The sequence below is a fragment of the Mycteria americana genome, chromosome 4 (assembly GCF_035582795.1).
Source record: "Mycteria americana isolate JAX WOST 10 ecotype Jacksonville Zoo and Gardens chromosome 4, USCA_MyAme_1.0, whole genome shotgun sequence".
Classification (NCBI taxonomy): domain Eukaryota; kingdom Metazoa; phylum Chordata; class Aves; order Ciconiiformes; family Ciconiidae; genus Mycteria; species Mycteria americana.
In genome coordinates, this window is record NC_134368.1 from 6,375 (window position 1) to 26,732 (window position 20,358).

At 50.0% G+C, this 20,358-nt stretch overlaps 1 long non-coding RNA gene across 1 annotated transcript in view; it reads right to left on the reverse strand.

The window, feature by feature from the left end:
• Positions 1-11,556: 11,556 nt before the first annotated feature.
• LOC142408773 (uncharacterized) overlaps positions 11,557-20,358 on the reverse strand; it is a 29,266-nt gene continuing 20,464 nt past the window's right edge. The window contains exons 2-3 of the long non-coding RNA XR_012775419.1: positions 12,447-12,648; positions 11,557-11,657 (exon numbers count right to left, since the gene is read on the reverse strand). This is a non-coding gene — a long non-coding RNA (uncharacterized LOC142408773). The remainder of the gene's footprint in view (positions 11,658-12,446; positions 12,649-20,358) is intronic.

The following is a 20,358-nucleotide window of genomic DNA, read 5'->3' on the forward strand; positions in this document are numbered from 1 at the left end:
CCTGCCTTACTTCAGATAGTTTACATAAATTCTTAGGCTTTTGCACTCCGTTTTGAATCCCGTACAAAATTCACTTCTGATATTCCTTTACCCTCTCTAATCCCTCACACTTGTGTCTGGATCCCACTCCGGATCCTCTTTCGGGAGGTACATATTGGTATTAGGCACCCCCCCGCCTTGTTGGATCAGTCCCTCTCTAGCCTTCTCTAAAATTGTTCTCCTCTCCTCAGTGGGAAACAAATATTCTAGGAGAGCCTGTACATCTCCCCGGTTAGGACTAGGAGTCGTGATTAACAGTACTATACATTCCTTCTGGATTGTTTCCATAGGATCCGACTGCCCGTTTGCAGTTCAATAAGTCACAAGCAGTAAAAGGGACGTGTACGGATACCGGTGCTCCTTCAGGCCCTGCAGCCTGTCTGAGGGGAGCTCAAACTATCGGTTTCTCTCCCCTTGTTCTTTTAGAGATAGCACTCACAACTCCATCACCACTTGAGCTATCAGATTTGGGCTGTTTGGGGGGAGCTACCGACAGCTGAATATCCTCTTCCGAATTTTCCCATTCAATACAACGAGGTTTTCCCTTTTTCTCTTTTAACACATATATTCCAATCTGATGTTTAGAATCCACTAAACCACCTTTCTTCCTAATATCCCAATCGCGCCTTAACGAAAAAAGCATATCCACAGAAGGCATTTCATCCCATTTTTCAGTTCCCCGACAACACAACACTAATTCCGATATAGTGTTATGTTTCAAGGATCCATTCTCAGGCCATTTCTCACCATCTTCCCATGGATATTGTGCCCACCGTTGATTACAATATCGTTTGAGCCGATTTTTAGTCGTGGCATCTCCCCCAAATTTCTTGCAATGCTTCAGGATGCATCCTAGAGGAGAGCAAAGGGCTGCCTCCTGGGAAGCAGCAGCACCCATACCGGTACCGAAAAACCCAGTATTTCCACACAAACCAGAACGAGGGACGTCTCCCTTCGTTACTCAGAACAGGACAGCGTGGAGAAACAAACAGAACTACGCTACTGCCACCTGTCTTTCCTGGTGCGTCTTATGCAGAGCCCAGAACAGAACAGAGGCCGCCTGCTTCCCGAGACATCTTGCCCCTACCCCCTTTTCTCCTAGCCCCAAAAAATACCTCTTGTCAGGAACGTTGCACCGTTTTGGCACTTACCGCCCGACCGCAGGGGAGGAGCTGAAGGAGTCCCCAGGCAACAGGTCGGTGCGCGCTGGAGTCCGCTCAGGCCTCTTCTCCCTGTCGGATGCGGCAAGACGAGGCGGGCGAGGCTGTCAGCTCGGTCCCATCTGGGCTGTCAAAACTGTTATCCCACAAGCGTGAGGTCGTTTACCCGGTGTGCGGGACGCCAATATACACACAGGGCAGAGGTATTTTTATGGCATGTCTGCGCAGAGACGGGCGCTAGGCGGTAGCTCCACAGAGCTAGCACAAAGTTCGCTCATACAACTACAGCATTGATACAGTCTAGCTATGCATATGCATAAGTAATTACACAAAGCAGTTTTCTATTGGTCTACATTTCTCTTATTTCAACTTCAAGCTACAGCGCGACTTTAACACGCTGCGCACGCTCAGAGGCGAGGGCTCTCTGCTTGGGCTGGTGTCTCCAGCTCGAGGGCTGTGACTTGTAGGATTATAAGGAGGATACTTTGCGGGAGGGTGCTTCTTATCACACTCCTACTAGTTGTTTCGGATGGTTCCCAAAACATTTCCGTTAGCTTACCTGGTTCTTCAGGATGTGCTTCTCTCCCAAGGACAGTAAGTCTTGTTTAGACGTTCCACTTCCCAGCCTCAATCCTCCTTATCAGTTTGACGTAAGCCCTGACCTTCCACCAGCTCCTGGTAGACGACACCGTCAGACTACAACACGACCGTTCTTTTATGCCCGTCAGTGGCTTCAGAATTAGGAACAGAAAGAACAGGACAAGCTAAACACCCACACAAGCCTCATATCCCTAAGAAATGATTCAAAAAACCCAAACGACCCCCATGTGAGATTGCGTTGGCTTAGGGACTGCCTCCTTCAAGTGCCAGAGCGGACCGGTGGAATCAGTCACAGAATTCAGCTGCCTACCAGGAGACAGCCCTTGTCCTCGCAAGGCAAATTTTTCAAAACATCGTGCTATTTTCCCATGTTATCAACTACAGCGGGCTTGCCCTACCAGCACGAGTTGAGGACATTTTCCTGTGGGTTCGTTTGACACTACAGTCAGTTTTGAGCAGGTACAAGCAACCAAGCGCGAGATAGAAAGTCAGCTAAGATACCGGCTGCCGTACAAATTGTGTTCAAGATCGTGCCTGCGGGAATGGCACAAAGCCCACGATGACTGAACAACTATGTCGGAGGCCCTACGGCAAACAGTGCCGACGTTTCGTGAAGCTCTCTTCCTGTCAAGAAAAGGACCTTTTATGCAGTATCTCTACTGGAATTCAGGCTGCTTCCTACACATTCTGGCAAGTTAGCTTTCACAGAAACCCCGAGAACTTCCAACACCAAGCAACATTTGTAATTCTTGCTCTCTACCTACGGGGAATTTCAGCCAATCAGAACACCACTTAAAGCAAAATTCTGGGTCTGTTTCACGCCAATCAAATAGCTAAGCCATGGACAGGGGTCTGTAGAAAGACGACGACTTTCAAAGATAAAGATAAGTAGAGTGCTCACTTTTCTGAAATGTCTTCCAGTCGTTCCATTGATTTAGCAGCCCAACCCAGCCGTCGAAATTCTGGTGCAACAGAGAGAGCAGCAGCACGTCCACGCCACTCTCCCCTAGCCACAGAGCCTTCCGCTTTGCCCATTCCTGCCAACAGCCAGAGCATCGGCGCCGTAGCACCTTGGCAATAACGCACCTCCCATAGCTACACACCTTTACAAAAGAACCGAGCAGGGTGTAAACAAACATTGCAATGCTTGCGGTAAGGGCTCAAACAGGGATGCCTATGTTATCACTCTGAGATTCAACAGCCACTAAAAATGTCATTTTGCTGCAGTATTACAGGAGTTCATTGACTAGTGTCAAAAACATTTTGTTGAAAATTCATTGTTTGAAGCAGGACTTCCCAATGCAAATGTTAAGTAATTCTCGTGAGCCTTTAACTGAGCGGAATGCAGGATCTGACTAAAATACTGGCGGATACAGCAGGGCCAGCCCCATCCTCAGCCCTTTTTAAACCCTGGGCCCAGCCCCATCCTCACCTCATGGGTCCCACCTGTGCTGCCCCGGGCCACAGCTGGAGCCCACGCCATGGGGAACAGGGGGCCAATTACCCCAAGCCTCACAAGCCAGACACAGCCAGCAACCTGGCACAGGCATGGGCACACACCACCACCAAGCTGGTGCTGCCACGGGCAGATGCTGCCGCCAAGCTGGCACCGGCCTGGCAGACTGTAGTTTACAGCCCAAAGCCGAGGTTGGCCTCTAAACAAGAGAACACGTGAAAGCATCCTTACAGGATGCCGGTCCAGTGGTGTCCATGATAGCGCTCATAGACAACTAATAGACAGCTCCCCTGTCCGGGACCACGTTTTGCATGTCCCAGGCCCTCCCCGCACCCATGCCGAAAATCAAACAGAACAATTAAGGACTCTGCTTCATCGCCTCAGCCTCCAAAAGAAGCTTCCTTCCTCTGCTAACGCTCGACACAGATATCCCCATGCTGTTCCTTGAATGCAGGCTGGCCTTGGGTGCCTGTACTGCCAAAGGAAGAGAAAAAGATCATGCTCTTGTCACGTGCTCCATCATCCTCTTGTTCGTCAAGAAAACAGAAGAAAGCTACCATCCCCATTGCTACATAGGAGAAATTGGTGCAGGGGATGGCTGAGCCCATCCCCAGAAATGGAACACTCTGCTATGACCCTGCTTTGCCTTTTGGCGACAGCGCCCGCCATCCGTGTGCCCCAAACAGGCGAGGTCCCGTTCAGGCTGGCATCCGCCACAAAGAGGAGAGGTCCCCTGCGGGCTGAACAGAGTCAACTGAACAGAGTCTTCAGAAGAACTTAGCCGTGCATTCAGTTGACAAGTAAATCCCACCCAAGCAACGGGAGGGGGCATTCTGGCCTCTAAAGGAATTCAGGAGTTAATTTAGTGTTTCCAATGGAACATTCCATAGGCTGTAAAAACAGCCTTAAAGTCTTCTTCCCTCTTGCACCAACAACGCTTCTTTTACTTCTACTTAAGGGTCCCCTACAACTACTTACTACAGCATGTGTGGCTCCACTATCAATGAAAAATAAAAAATCTCCTATTTCATTCCCCAGCTTGACTGGAACCAGAGGATCGTCTGGGGAAATTTTAAGAGATTCCTCCGGCCCCCTTCAGTCCAACCCAATCTCCGGCATGACTCCAACGGCTTCTTCTGTCTCTCTTTCCCCATTACTCAGACGGCATGGACAATTTTTTTCCAACGGCCCTCTTGCTTACAATTTGCACGCCGATTCATTCCCAGGGGAATGTCATAACCATTTCTACTATTATTTCTACAGCCCCTTCCTCACCCACAAAATTCACCTCCAGTATTTTCTCTCCCTTTTTCCTGGTCTTCCCTCAAGGCAGCCAACAAAGAAGCTTGCAGCGTTACTCGTCCCCGCTTCTCCTTCTCTTCTATTTCCTCCCGATTATTACGTACCTTAGATGCCATTGAGAAGAACTGTGAGATTGTCATGCCATCCTCGCCCCCTACCTTTTGTCATCTCTTTCTTATATCTGCTGCTGCTGCTTGACCAATAAACAGCGTGTTAAATAACTTTGAATTGCTATCACCTTACGGATCCAGATCTGTCCGTTTTCGAGCTACTTCACACAATCTCTCAGAGAAGGCTGACGGGGTTTCCTTATGCCCCTGCCTTACTTCAGATAGTTTACATAAATTCTTAGGCTTTTGCACTCCGTTTTGAATCCCGTACAAAATTCACTTCTGATATTCCTTTACCCTCTCTAATCCCTCACACTTGTGTCTGGATCCCACTCCGGATCCTCTTTCGGGAGGTACATATTGGTATTAGGCACCCCCCCGCCTTGTTGGATCAGTCCCTCTCTAGCCTTCTCTAAAATTGTTCTCCTCTCCTCAGTGGGAAACAAATATTCTAGGAGAGCCTGTACATCTCCCCGGTTAGGACTAGGAGTCGTGATTAACAGTACTATACATTCCTTCTGGATTGTTTCCATAGGATCCGACTGCCCGTTTGCAGTTCAATAAGTCACAAGCAGTAAAAGGGACGTGTACGGATACCGGTGCTCCTTCAGGCCCTGCAGCCTGTCTGAGGGGAGCTCAAACTATCGGTTTCTCTCCCCTTGTTCTTTTAGAGATAGCACTCACAACTCCATCACCACTTGAGCTATCAGATTTGGGCTGTTTGGGGGGAGCTACCGACAGCTGAATATCCTCTTCCGAATTTTCCCATTCAATACAACGAGGTTTTCCCTTTTTCTCTTTTAACACATATATTCCAATCTGATGTTTAGAATCCACTAAACCACCTTTCTTCCTAATATCCCAATCGCGCCTTAACGAAAAAAGCATATCCACAGAAGGCATTTCATCCCATTTTTCAGTTCCCCGACAACACAACACTAATTCCGATATAGTGTTATGTTTCAAGGATCCATTCTCAGGCCATTTCTCACCATCTTCCCATGGATATTGTGCCCACCGTTGATTACAATATCGTTTGAGCCGATTTTTAGTCGTGGCATCTCCCCCAAATTTCTTGCAATGCTTCAGGATGCATCCTAGAGGAGAGCAAAGGGCTGCCTCCTGGGAAGCAGCAGCACCCATACCGGTACCGAAAAACCCAGTATTTCCACACAAACCAGAACGAGGGACGTCTCCCTTCGTTACTCAGAACAGGACAGCGTGGAGAAACAAACAGAACTACGCTACTGCCACCTGTCTTTCCTGGTGCGTCTTATGCAGAGCCCAGAACAGAACAGAGGCCGCCTGCTTCCCGAGACATCTTGCCCCTACCCCCTTTTCTCCTAGCCCCAAAAAATACCTCTTGTCAGGAACGTTGCACCGTTTTGGCACTTACCGCCCGACCGCAGGGGAGGAGCTGAAGGAGTCCCCAGGCAACAGGTCGGTGCGCGCTGGAGTCCGCTCAGGCCTCTTCTCCCTGTCGGATGCGGCAAGACGAGGCGGGCGAGGCTGTCAGCTCGGTCCCATCTGGGCTGTCAAAACTGTTATCCCACAAGCGTGAGGTCGTTTACCCGGTGTGCGGGACGCCAATATACACACAGGGCAGAGGTATTTTTATGGCATGTCTGCGCAGAGACGGGCGCTAGGCGGTAGCTCCACAGAGCTAGCACAAAGTTCGCTCATACAACTACAGCATTGATACAGTCTAGCTATGCATATGCATAAGTAATTACACAAAGCAGTTTTCTATTGGTCTACATTTCTCTTATTTCAACTTCAAGCTACAGCGCGACTTTAACACGCTGCGCACGCTCAGAGGCGAGGGCTCTCTGCTTGGGCTGGTGTCTCCAGCTCGAGGGCTGTGACTTGTAGGATTATAAGGAGGATACTTTGCGGGAGGGTGCTTCTTATCACACTCCTACTAGTTGTTTCGGATGGTTCCCAAAACATTTCCGTTAGCTTACCTGGTTCTTCAGGATGTGCTTCTCTCCCAAGGACAGTAAGTCTTGTTTAGACGTTCCACTTCCCAGCCTCAATCCTCCTTATCAGTTTGACGTAAGCCCTGACCTTCCACCAGCTCCTGGTAGACGACACCGTCAGACTACAACACGACCGTTCTTTTATGCCCGTCAGTGGCTTCAGAATTAGGAACAGAAAGAACAGGACAAGCTAAACACCCACACAAGCCTCATATCCCTAAGAAATGATTCAAAAAACCCAAACGACCCCCATGTGAGATTGCGTTGGCTTAGGGACTGCCTCCTTCAAGTGCCAGAGCGGACCGGTGGAATCAGTCACAGAATTCAGCTGCCTACCAGGAGACAGCCCTTGTCCTCGCAAGGCAAATTTTTCAAAACATCGTGCTATTTTCCCATGTTATCAACTACAGCGGGCTTGCCCTACCAGCACGAGTTGAGGACATTTTCCTGTGGGTTCGTTTGACACTACAGTCAGTTTTGAGCAGGTACAAGCAACCAAGCGCGAGATAGAAAGTCAGCTAAGATACCGGCTGCCGTACAAATTGTGTTCAAGATCGTGCCTGCGGGAATGGCACAAAGCCCACGATGACTGAACAACTATGTCGGAGGCCCTACGGCAAACAGTGCCGACGTTTCGTGAAGCTCTCTTCCTGTCAAGAAAAGGACCTTTTATGCAGTATCTCTACTGGAATTCAGGCTGCTTCCTACACATTCTGGCAAGTTAGCTTTCACAGAAACCCCGAGAACTTCCAACACCAAGCAACATTTGTAATTCTTGCTCTCTACCTACGGGGAATTTCAGCCAATCAGAACACCACTTAAAGCAAAATTCTGGGTCTGTTTCACGCCAATCAAATAGCTAAGCCATGGACAGGGGTCTGTAGAAAGACGACGACTTTCAAAGATAAAGATAAGTAGAGTGCTCACTTTTCTGAAATGTCTTCCAGTCGTTCCATTGATTTAGCAGCCCAACCCAGCCGTCGAAATTCTGGTGCAACAGAGAGAGCAGCAGCACGTCCACGCCACTCTCCCCTAGCCACAGAGCCTTCCGCTTTGCCCATTCCTGCCAACAGCCAGAGCATCGGCGCCGTAGCACCTTGGCAATAACGCACCTCCCATAGCTACACACCTTTACAAAAGAACCGAGCAGGGTGTAAACAAACATTGCAATGCTTGCGGTAAGGGCTCAAACAGGGATGCCTATGTTATCACTCTGAGATTCAACAGCCACTAAAAATGTCATTTTGCTGCAGTATTACAGGAGTTCATTGACTAGTGTCAAAAACATTTTGTTGAAAATTCATTGTTTGAAGCAGGACTTCCCAATGCAAATGTTAAGTAATTCTCGTGAGCCTTTAACTGAGCGGAATGCAGGATCTGACTAAAATACTGGCGGATACAGCAGGGCCAGCCCCATCCTCAGCCCTTTTTAAACCCTGGGCCCAGCCCCATCCTCACCTCATGGGTCCCACCTGTGCTGCCCCGGGCCACAGCTGGAGCCCACGCCATGGGGAACAGGGGGCCAATTACCCCAAGCCTCACAAGCCAGACACAGCCAGCAACCTGGCACAGGCATGGGCACACACCACCACCAAGCTGGTGCTGCCACGGGCAGATGCTGCCGCCAAGCTGGCACCGGCCTGGCAGACTGTAGTTTACAGCCCAAAGCCGAGGTTGGCCTCTAAACAAGAGAACACGTGAAAGCATCCTTACAGGATGCCGGTCCAGTGGTGTCCATGATAGCGCTCATAGACAACTAATAGACAGCTCCCCTGTCCGGGACCACGTTTTGCATGTCCCAGGCCCTCCCCGCACCCATGCCGAAAATCAAACAGAACAATTAAGGACTCTGCTTCATCGCCTCAGCCTCCAAAAGAAGCTTCCTTCCTCTGCTAACGCTCGACACAGATATCCCCATGCTGTTCCTTGAATGCAGGCTGGCCTTGGGTGCCTGTACTGCCAAAGGAAGAGAAAAAGATCATGCTCTTGTCACGTGCTCCATCATCCTCTTGTTCGTCAAGAAAACAGAAGAAAGCTACCATCCCCATTGCTACATAGGAGAAATTGGTGCAGGGGATGGCTGAGCCCATCCCCAGAAATGGAACACTCTGCTATGACCCTGCTTTGCCTTTTGGCGACAGCGCCCGCCATCCGTGTGCCCCAAACAGGCGAGGTCCCGTTCAGGCTGGCATCCGCCACAAAGAGGAGAGGTCCCCTGCGGGCTGAACAGAGTCAACTGAACAGAGTCTTCAGAAGAACTTAGCCGTGCATTCAGTTGACAAGTAAATCCCACCCAAGCAACGGGAGGGGGCATTCTGGCCTCTAAAGGAATTCAGGAGTTAATTTAGTGTTTCCAATGGAACATTCCATAGGCTGTAAAAACAGCCTTAAAGTCTTCTTCCCTCTTGCACCAACAACGCTTCTTTTACTTCTACTTAAGGGTCCCCTACAACTACTTACTACAGCATGTGTGGCTCCACTATCAATGAAAAATAAAAAATCTCCTATTTCATTCCCCAGCTTGACTGGAACCAGAGGATCGTCTGGGGAAATTTTAAGAGATTCCTCCGGCCCCCTTCAGTCCAACCCAATCTCCGGCATGACTCCAACGGCTTCTTCTGTCTCTCTTTCCCCATTACTCAGACGGCATGGACAATTTTTTTCCAACGGCCCTCTTGCTTACAATTTGCACGCCGATTCATTCCCAGGGGAATGTCATAACCATTTCTACTATTATTTCTACAGCCCCTTCCTCACCCACAAAATTCACCTCCAGTATTTTCTCTCCCTTTTTCCTGGTCTTCCCTCAAGGCAGCCAACAAAGAAGCTTGCAGCGTTACTCGTCCCCGCTTCTCCTTCTCTTCTATTTCCTCCCGATTATTACGTACCTTAGATGCCATTGAGAAGAACTGTGAGATTGTCATGCCATCCTCGCCCCCTACCTTTTGTCATCTCTTTCTTATATCTGCTGCTGCTGCTTGACCAATAAACAGCGTGTTAAATAACTTTGAATTGCTATCACCTTACGGATCCAGATCTGTCCGTTTTCGAGCTACTTCACACAATCTCTCAGAGAAGGCTGACGGGGTTTCCTTATGCCCCTGCCTTACTTCAGATAGTTTACATAAATTCTTAGGCTTTTGCACTCCGTTTTGAATCCCGTACAAAATTCACTTCTGATATTCCTTTACCCTCTCTAATCCCTCACACTTGTGTCTGGATCCCACTCCGGATCCTCTTTCGGGAGGTACATATTGGTATTAGGCACCCCCCCGCCTTGTTGGATCAGTCCCTCTCTAGCCTTCTCTAAAATTGTTCTCCTCTCCTCAGTGGGAAACAAATATTCTAGGAGAGCCTGTACATCTCCCCGGTTAGGACTAGGAGTCGTGATTAACAGTACTATACATTCCTTCTGGATTGTTTCCATAGGATCCGACTGCCCGTTTGCAGTTCAATAAGTCACAAGCAGTAAAAGGGACGTGTACGGATACCGGTGCTCCTTCAGGCCCTGCAGCCTGTCTGAGGGGAGCTCAAACTATCGGTTTCTCTCCCCTTGTTCTTTTAGAGATAGCACTCACAACTCCATCACCACTTGAGCTATCAGATTTGGGCTGTTTGGGGGGAGCTACCGACAGCTGAATATCCTCTTCCGAATTTTCCCATTCAATACAACGAGGTTTTCCCTTTTTCTCTTTTAACACATATATTCCAATCTGATGTTTAGAATCCACTAAACCACCTTTCTTCCTAATATCCCAATCGCGCCTTAACGAAAAAAGCATATCCACAGAAGGCATTTCATCCCATTTTTCAGTTCCCCGACAACACAACACTAATTCCGATATAGTGTTATGTTTCAAGGATCCATTCTCAGGCCATTTCTCACCATCTTCCCATGGATATTGTGCCCACCGTTGATTACAATATCGTTTGAGCCGATTTTTAGTCGTGGCATCTCCCCCAAATTTCTTGCAATGCTTCAGGATGCATCCTAGAGGAGAGCAAAGGGCTGCCTCCTGGGAAGCAGCAGCACCCATACCGGTACCGAAAAACCCAGTATTTCCACACAAACCAGAACGAGGGACGTCTCCCTTCGTTACTCAGAACAGGACAGCGTGGAGAAACAAACAGAACTACGCTACTGCCACCTGTCTTTCCTGGTGCGTCTTATGCAGAGCCCAGAACAGAACAGAGGCCGCCTGCTTCCCGAGACATCTTGCCCCTACCCCCTTTTCTCCTAGCCCCAAAAAATACCTCTTGTCAGGAACGTTGCACCGTTTTGGCACTTACCGCCCGACCGCAGGGGAGGAGCTGAAGGAGTCCCCAGGCAACAGGTCGGTGCGCGCTGGAGTCCGCTCAGGCCTCTTCTCCCTGTCGGATGCGGCAAGACGAGGCGGGCGAGGCTGTCAGCTCGGTCCCATCTGGGCTGTCAAAACTGTTATCCCACAAGCGTGAGGTCGTTTACCCGGTGTGCGGGACGCCAATATACACACAGGGCAGAGGTATTTTTATGGCATGTCTGCGCAGAGACGGGCGCTAGGCGGTAGCTCCACAGAGCTAGCACAAAGTTCGCTCATACAACTACAGCATTGATACAGTCTAGCTATGCATATGCATAAGTAATTACACAAAGCAGTTTTCTATTGGTCTACATTTCTCTTATTTCAACTTCAAGCTACAGCGCGACTTTAACACGCTGCGCACGCTCAGAGGCGAGGGCTCTCTGCTTGGGCTGGTGTCTCCAGCTCGAGGGCTGTGACTTGTAGGATTATAAGGAGGATACTTTGCGGGAGGGTGCTTCTTATCACACTCCTACTAGTTGTTTCGGATGGTTCCCAAAACATTTCCGTTAGCTTACCTGGTTCTTCAGGATGTGCTTCTCTCCCAAGGACAGTAAGTCTTGTTTAGACGTTCCACTTCCCAGCCTCAATCCTCCTTATCAGTTTGACGTAAGCCCTGACCTTCCACCAGCTCCTGGTAGACGACACCGTCAGACTACAACACGACCGTTCTTTTATGCCCGTCAGTGGCTTCAGAATTAGGAACAGAAAGAACAGGACAAGCTAAACACCCACACAAGCCTCATATCCCTAAGAAATGATTCAAAAAACCCAAACGACCCCCATGTGAGATTGCGTTGGCTTAGGGACTGCCTCCTTCAAGTGCCAGAGCGGACCGGTGGAATCAGTCACAGAATTCAGCTGCCTACCAGGAGACAGCCCTTGTCCTCGCAAGGCAAATTTTTCAAAACATCGTGCTATTTTCCCATGTTATCAACTACAGCGGGCTTGCCCTACCAGCACGAGTTGAGGACATTTTCCTGTGGGTTCGTTTGACACTACAGTCAGTTTTGAGCAGGTACAAGCAACCAAGCGCGAGATAGAAAGTCAGCTAAGATACCGGCTGCCGTACAAATTGTGTTCAAGATCGTGCCTGCGGGAATGGCACAAAGCCCACGATGACTGAACAACTATGTCGGAGGCCCTACGGCAAACAGTGCCGACGTTTCGTGAAGCTCTCTTCCTGTCAAGAAAAGGACCTTTTATGCAGTATCTCTACTGGAATTCAGGCTGCTTCCTACACATTCTGGCAAGTTAGCTTTCACAGAAACCCCGAGAACTTCCAACACCAAGCAACATTTGTAATTCTTGCTCTCTACCTACGGGGAATTTCAGCCAATCAGAACACCACTTAAAGCAAAATTCTGGGTCTGTTTCACGCCAATCAAATAGCTAAGCCATGGACAGGGGTCTGTAGAAAGACGACGACTTTCAAAGATAAAGATAAGTAGAGTGCTCACTTTTCTGAAATGTCTTCCAGTCGTTCCATTGATTTAGCAGCCCAACCCAGCCGTCGAAATTCTGGTGCAACAGAGAGAGCAGCAGCACGTCCACGCCACTCTCCCCTAGCCACAGAGCCTTCCGCTTTGCCCATTCCTGCCAACAGCCAGAGCATCGGCGCCGTAGCACCTTGGCAATAACGCACCTCCCATAGCTACACACCTTTACAAAAGAACCGAGCAGGGTGTAAACAAACATTGCAATGCTTGCGGTAAGGGCTCAAACAGGGATGCCTATGTTATCACTCTGAGATTCAACAGCCACTAAAAATGTCATTTTGCTGCAGTATTACAGGAGTTCATTGACTAGTGTCAAAAACATTTTGTTGAAAATTCATTGTTTGAAGCAGGACTTCCCAATGCAAATGTTAAGTAATTCTCGTGAGCCTTTAACTGAGCGGAATGCAGGATCTGACTAAAATACTGGCGGATACAGCAGGGCCAGCCCCATCCTCAGCCCTTTTTAAACCCTGGGCCCAGCCCCATCCTCACCTCATGGGTCCCACCTGTGCTGCCCCGGGCCACAGCTGGAGCCCACGCCATGGGGAACAGGGGGCCAATTACCCCAAGCCTCACAAGCCAGACACAGCCAGCAACCTGGCACAGGCATGGGCACACACCACCACCAAGCTGGTGCTGCCACGGGCAGATGCTGCCGCCAAGCTGGCACCGGCCTGGCAGACTGTAGTTTACAGCCCAAAGCCGAGGTTGGCCTCTAAACAAGAGAACACGTGAAAGCATCCTTACAGGATGCCGGTCCAGTGGTGTCCATGATAGCGCTCATAGACAACTAATAGACAGCTCCCCTGTCCGGGACCACGTTTTGCATGTCCCAGGCCCTCCCCGCACCCATGCCGAAAATCAAACAGAACAATTAAGGACTCTGCTTCATCGCCTCAGCCTCCAAAAGAAGCTTCCTTCCTCTGCTAACGCTCGACACAGATATCCCCATGCTGTTCCTTGAATGCAGGCTGGCCTTGGGTGCCTGTACTGCCAAAGGAAGAGAAAAAGATCATGCTCTTGTCACGTGCTCCATCATCCTCTTGTTCGTCAAGAAAACAGAAGAAAGCTACCATCCCCATTGCTACATAGGAGAAATTGGTGCAGGGGATGGCTGAGCCCATCCCCAGAAATGGAACACTCTGCTATGACCCTGCTTTGCCTTTTGGCGACAGCGCCCGCCATCCGTGTGCCCCAAACAGGCGAGGTCCCGTTCAGGCTGGCATCCGCCACAAAGAGGAGAGGTCCCCTGCGGGCTGAACAGAGTCAACTGAACAGAGTCTTCAGGAGAACTTAGCCGTGCATTCAGTTTACAAGTAAATCCCACCCAAGCAATGGTAGGGGGCGTTCTGGCCTCTAAAGGAATTCAGGAGTTAATTTAGTGTTTCCAATGGAACATTCCATCGGTTGTAAAAACAGCCTTAAAGTCTTCTTCCCTCTTGCACCAACAACGCTTCTTTTACTTCTACTTAAGGGTCCCCTACAACTACTTACTACAGCATGTGTGGCTCCACTATCAATGAAAAATAAAAAATCTCCTATTTCATTCCCCAGCTTGACTGGAACCAGAGGATCGTCAGGAGTTCATTGACTGGTGTAAAAAAAAAATTTTGTTGAAAATTCATTGTTTGAAGCATGACTTCCAAATGCAAATGTTAAGCAATTCTCGTGAGCCTTTAACTGAGCGGAATGCAGGATCTGACTAAAACAATGGCGGAATGGAGGGCTAGAAGCCCAACTAACTCACCATCCTGGCAACTATTGGAGACTTTTGGTGACTGCGGGGGAACAGAGCTTGGGAAGCTTTGCCAGTCTGGCAATAGAAAGCTAAGGCCCTGCAAACACGGTATGTTTAACAAAAAAAAAAAAAAGGGGGGGGGGGTGTTTTGTAGTTCCTCTGCTTTCTACACAGAACCAAAGCAATTTTAGTTCACTAATGAACGTTCACACTTCCACACGGTACTCCTACAAACATCAGTCACTGCTAATAAGCAACGGATGTAGTGGGTACAGAGAAACCTTCTGTACAGCAAATTCTTTAAGCTTTTCTTTGTTAAAGACTTTACTTCCCAGGTCCCTGCAAAGACCCTGACTCTGCCCTGCCCCACCCACCCCGTTCTATTTGGAACGATTGCTGAAAAACACAAATAGTCCACAGCAAATAAGCAACCGACATCCAGACCCAGAGCTTTCCCTTAGAGGACAATGCCAAAGCCCAGCCCAGAATTTTTACCTGCTGATGACCGCCAGCGTGTGAGAGCAGAGCTGGATGCCAGGACTTCCCTCCGGCCACACGCATGTGCAGTGGCGCATTTTCAAGTGCTCGGTGCTGCCTCTCGGTGGTTCAACGTCGGTACTGCAGCTGGGGAGCCGTGCATGTGCCGTGGCACATTTTCCCGAGATGGCTGTTGCCACCGTGTGGAGAAAAGTCGGTACTGCAGCCCGGGAGCCGCGCACGCGCAGTGGTGAACTTTCAAGTGCTCGGTGCTGCCGCCCGGTGGAGAAAATCCGGTACTGCAGCTGGTACCGGAGAAAATCCGGTACTGCACTTTCACCTCCTCGCTGCTGCCGCCCGCTGGTCAGAAGTCGGTACTGCAGCCGAGAGCTGCGCATGTGTGATGGCGCTTCATTGTGCACACGCTGCCGCCGTGTGCACAAAAGTCGGTACTGCAGCTAGGGAGCCGCGCATGCGCAGTGGTGCCTTCGCACGACCTCGCTGCTGCCACCCTGTGGACAATCGTTGTTACTGCACCTGGGTGGTCGCGCATGCGCGGTGGTGCCTTTGCCCGACCTCGCTGCTGCCAGCCTGTGGACAAAAGTCGGTACTGCACCTAGGGAGCCACGCATGCGCGCTGGTGCACTTTCACGTTCTCGCTGCTGCCACCCGCTGGTCAGGAGTCGGTACTGCAGCTGGGGAGCTGCGCATGAGCGACGGTGCTTTTTTCGTGCCCGCCGCTGCCGCCCTGTGGACAGAAGTCGGTACTGCAGATGTGGAGCCACGCTTGCGCAGTGGCGCATTTTAAAGTGCTCGCTGCTGTCGCTCATTGCAACAGGGTCAGTACTGCAGATGGGGATCCGCGCATGCGCGGTGGGTCTTTTTGTGCTCGCTGCTGCATCCCGGTGGACAAACGTCGGTACTGCAGCTGGGGAGCCGCACATGCGCGGCGGCGCATTTTTTTTGTGCTCGCTGCTGTCGCCCGGTGACCAAAACTCGGTACTGTAGCTGTGTAGCTGCGCCTGCGCAGTGGCGCATTTTCAAGTGCTCGGTGCTGCCTCTCGGTGGTTCAAAGTCGGTACCGCAGCTGGGGAGAGCTCTGTCGGTCGTGTTGCCATTGAAACTTTCTTCACATACATCATCTTCCTACGCATTTTAAACTCCTTTTTTAAATTCCTATATACGAGTTATTTTTCTATTTTATCACCCTGTATATCTCTATTTAGATTTTTTCATATTCTAAAATCCTTTATAGAATAGAGTAGACAGAGGGGTTTCTTTTAAAATCTTCTTACATATATATATTTAAATAAAATTTTTCAATATATATATAAAAGAGAGATTTTTCTCTACTTCAATCCCTACACCCCTATTTAGTTTTTAACTATTTAATCCCTCCCCCACGAATTCTCAGGCGTTTTGGGGCTGCCACCCCCCTTTCAGGGGCAGGGGGGTGACCTGTCCCGTGACCCCCCCCATCCCCTCACTCAACCTGCTCCTCTGCCACATCATCATCGTCCCCCCCAGTGACACTAGGGTGCCCCAAATGACATCATCACTCCCCAGCCTCCCCCCTTCTTAGTCACCCCCAAAAGACAAACAAAACAAGGGAAACTGCCCCAACTGTCAGCTCCTTACTTCCATCAGGCCCCTTACATATGTACATGCCCCACCAAAACAGGGGAGCTCCACTAGAAGAAGAAAGGGGGGGCAGCCCCCCAGACGCTTGCAGCCCCCCAGCCCCTGTCCCGCAGCCTGGCAGCCGTCCCACGGCATAGGGGAGCGCGCCCGATGACGGTGCCACCTCTCTTGCTCGGCCTCTTACAGATGCTTACAGCAAGACCGCTGAGAAACAAAAACCCTCTCTCGTCCCACTCGGTGGGTTGCGAGAGGGGTGATTCTTTTCCATTCCCCGACTGTTTGAGTACCGACAAAGGCCGAGCTCTGCTCAGCAGAGCCGCGTGGTGGGCAGAGTCACGACAATGACCCAGAGGAACAGGCTGGCCAGCAACTTTATTAACTGGCGAATTCCACAAACGGACAAATTTAACAACCTGACGAGTTTAACAAACGAACAAAGGCGATTTGGCAATGGAGCTATTTTCCGGGCAACCCGATCCCAAACTTGCATATATCTATTGGAAAAGCAGAGGAGAAGATAAGCAAGAAAAGGAAAGAAGAAGAGAGGAGGAAAGAGAAAGAGAAAGAGAAAGAGAAAGAGAAAGAGAAAGAGAAAGAGAAAGAGAAAGAGAAAGAGAAAGAGAAAGAGAAAGAGAAAGAGAAAGAGAAAGAGAAAGAGAAAGAGAAAGAGAAAGAGAAAGAGAAAGAGAAAGAGAAAGAGAAAGAGAAAGAGAAAGAGAAAGAGAAAGAGAAAGAGAAAGAGAAAGAGAAAGAGAAAGAGAAAGAGAAAGAGAAAGAGAAAGAGAAAGAGAAAGTATCACCACCCTTGGATCCCACGATGACCATGACAGACGTGGCAATCCTCCAGTGGTGGGCGTGCGCGCGCTTCCCTGGGGGGGGCCAAGCCTTTTATTGGCTAATCCCCGCCTCCAGGTACGCCCCTTCAGGACTGACATGGTTATTGTTCTAGAAAGTTCTCAATCTTCTGCGCAGGCGCTGGGGGAGGGGGGGGGTCGTGAGGGGTCTCTCGGGCGGTTGCAAGCCCCTTCCTCAGATCAGCTCTGTGTGACCTCTGGCCGTACGTGGTCAGGTTTGGCAGAACCTGGAACTGCGCATCCTCCGACGCGCTCTCCACGTCCCGCTCTTGCTCTCCCCCACCCCATGCTCCCCGACCTGCCCTCGCCATGCAAACAGCGCCTCAAATCGCCACAATGTTTGAGACGTTAACTCTTTCAGTCTCTCACACCACCCCGTGGCTCAAACATTGTCCATATAATCTTCGTCCAGGGTGACGATTTTCACATAGAGAAGATCGAGAAGACGCAGTTCACGAAATTTTCAACGAGAGTTGGCGGAGGGTCCTTGATTTTGTCTTCCAGGGTGGTGATATGAACATAGAGAACAGCAGGAGAAAAGAGAACGAAAGCAGAAGCAAGCAGATAAACAACAGCTATGCCAGTCATAAGGAACAGAAATCAGGGTTATTCCAATTTGAATTAACCATTTCCCCCACCCCGTGAGTCCCCAGGATTGTAGGAGGGAAGCGAACGAAGATCCGGGGGGCATGCCCGTCGAACCAGTCTTTCAGCTGGAGTGATCGAAATAATTCAGCAGCTTGGTCAGCAATTTCTTTCATTTTGGTCCATGCTACCTCTATAGTAGTACTGACGTTGTGAGTGTAGCAGTAGTAGAGTGCAGTAGCAGAGTGCAGTAGTACTGGAGTTGCGAGATGGACAATGTTATACAACATTCTCCATCACTTAAATTCAACATCGAGTTTTTTGGGGCTTCTGCCACTTCCCAGCACACCCGCCAGGGAGGGACGGTGAAACTGAAAACACGAGATGGGCATAAGGATGGGATGACTAATCCACATTTCAGACCAGTGTGATATTTCAATGCTAATCAGGAATAAAGTTTCCAGTTAGAACATCCCCAAACTAGTCCCAAGGGGTGCGGGGATATGCTAATTTTACAGGTACGTCAGGTTTTGCAGTGAGCGGCAGGCTCTGCAAAGGGTAGTGTGTACAGGGTATGCCACAATACTTGTCTTACTGCACAGAACATCCCGGTTTCTATTATCTGCAGGAAGGATAACCCCAACAAATACACGTCCCTTATCAGAACCCTTACTCTCTCCAAGAGCCAGGGGCGGTTTTTTTTTTTGGGGGGGGGGGGGGGGGGGGGGGGGGGGGGGGGGGCAGGACCAGTATTATAGTTAAGAACTTTTCCAAGTTATACATAATATGGGGTAATGCAACAAAAACCACCACCACCACCACCACCACCAAATCTCCATCCTTGTTCGGTTGACCGGGGAAGGGTAACACATATCCCTTGGTCGGTTCTATTCCAGATTCTAGTAAATACATGAATTGGTTCCCACACAAGCTTCTAAGGAATATGGTTCCCACTTCCCCCGTGTCCTCCTTTCCCGGAGGAGAGGAGGACCACCATCCATGTGAGAAATCGTAGTTCCCACATAAGGTTCGAAGGAGTATGGTTTCTACTTCCCCCGTTTCCTCCTTTCCCGGGGGAGAGGAGGACCACCGTCCACATGAAAAATCGTAAATACATATAAGGACTATTATTACAACATTGGCAGTATTCATCGAGGTCCGACGCTCCTCCGACGAGGTTGCTATGTTTTAGCAGGCGACGGTCTGGTTCTCCCCCTGCAAAAGAGAAAGAAAACTCGGTCCCCTTTCGGACCGGTTTTAAAAGCAAGGGATTATCAGGAGGTCTTCCGACAGGTAGGCCTTTCAAAAGCTGATTGTCTAATCCCATTCTCCTAACCACAGCTTTACCCCTTTGTTCCCCTCCGGAGATTCCCACGTTGCGGCTATAACTGATCAGCTCCTGCACAACCCCTCCCCAGGTGAGGGGGAATTCCGCCAGAGTGGACTGCGTTTGGCTTCTCCGGGGCGTTAGCATTTCTGTTAAACGCTCCTGAATTGGGAGCGCTGCCCTTAGGCGGTCCTGGATTTGTATGGCATGTAGCTTTAGGGGGTCAGGGAGGCCCTTTATCAGGGGTTTCATTCGACTGGGGTCGGCTTTTAGCAACATCGGGGAGGGCTGATGGGGTGTTAAGTGCCGGCCATGCAGGAGCTGGAGGCAGGCGGCTTTCTGCACGCTCTCGGTACTCTGATCCAGTCCCGGAGTGGGGATGGTCACCGGATCTCCCCGTTCCAAGGGGTCCAGCCCTCCAGCCCTTTGAGTGAGGGACCAGGGGGCTCAAGTGTCGGGGACGGTTAGAAACACGCCTGGACCCCAGTATCCCTGCACCGCCTCCTCAGAAAGTTGAATTCTGTCCTCCCCCATGAGGGAGACCCTCCACACACATTCTGTCTCCGTTTCTCTAGGGAGCCTACTATATCGATCTTGTAATTTTGCCAATTCAGTTGCACTATAGGGTATTTCTTTTGTTATGATTTCCGGTGCGGTATCGGCACCCCCTTCATATTGAAATTCCGTTTCAATAAGTGGGCGAAGTTGGGGAGCAGTTCTCTCGTGTTGGCACTTTGCCCGTTCCATTTCCTCCCAGGGGTAGTGGCCAGCTACCCCCCCATCAACTAGCTCGCGTTCCTTACACAGACCGCAGCGCCCACACTCGCTCTCCAGATCCTCCCTCCGCGCCTCCGCTAGCGCCGACCACAACTCGCACTCCCTGACAAAAGCGTCGCGCAACTGATTCTGCAACCTAGTCGCTGCTATTTCCGATCGCACCCACAATGTTTGAGACGTTAACTCTTTCAGTCTCTCACAAACCCCAAATTCCATTTCGGCACATGAAAAAACCAGCACAGCAGAAAGTACAGGCATTCAGTCAGAATAAGGGATAGGAGAGGAGTTGAGCTAAAGGAGGATTCTAGGGAAACAGCTCCGCTCGAGATACAGCGTGTGCTTTAATAGCTACAGGGACTGCAACGCTTCAAATCACTATTAAGACCAAGGGATAGGATTTTCAACACCTTCTTCACCTAAAAGTGAACGCTCTTGCTGCTCTTGGAAAATGTCTCATCCCTTCCTTCCAGCGCT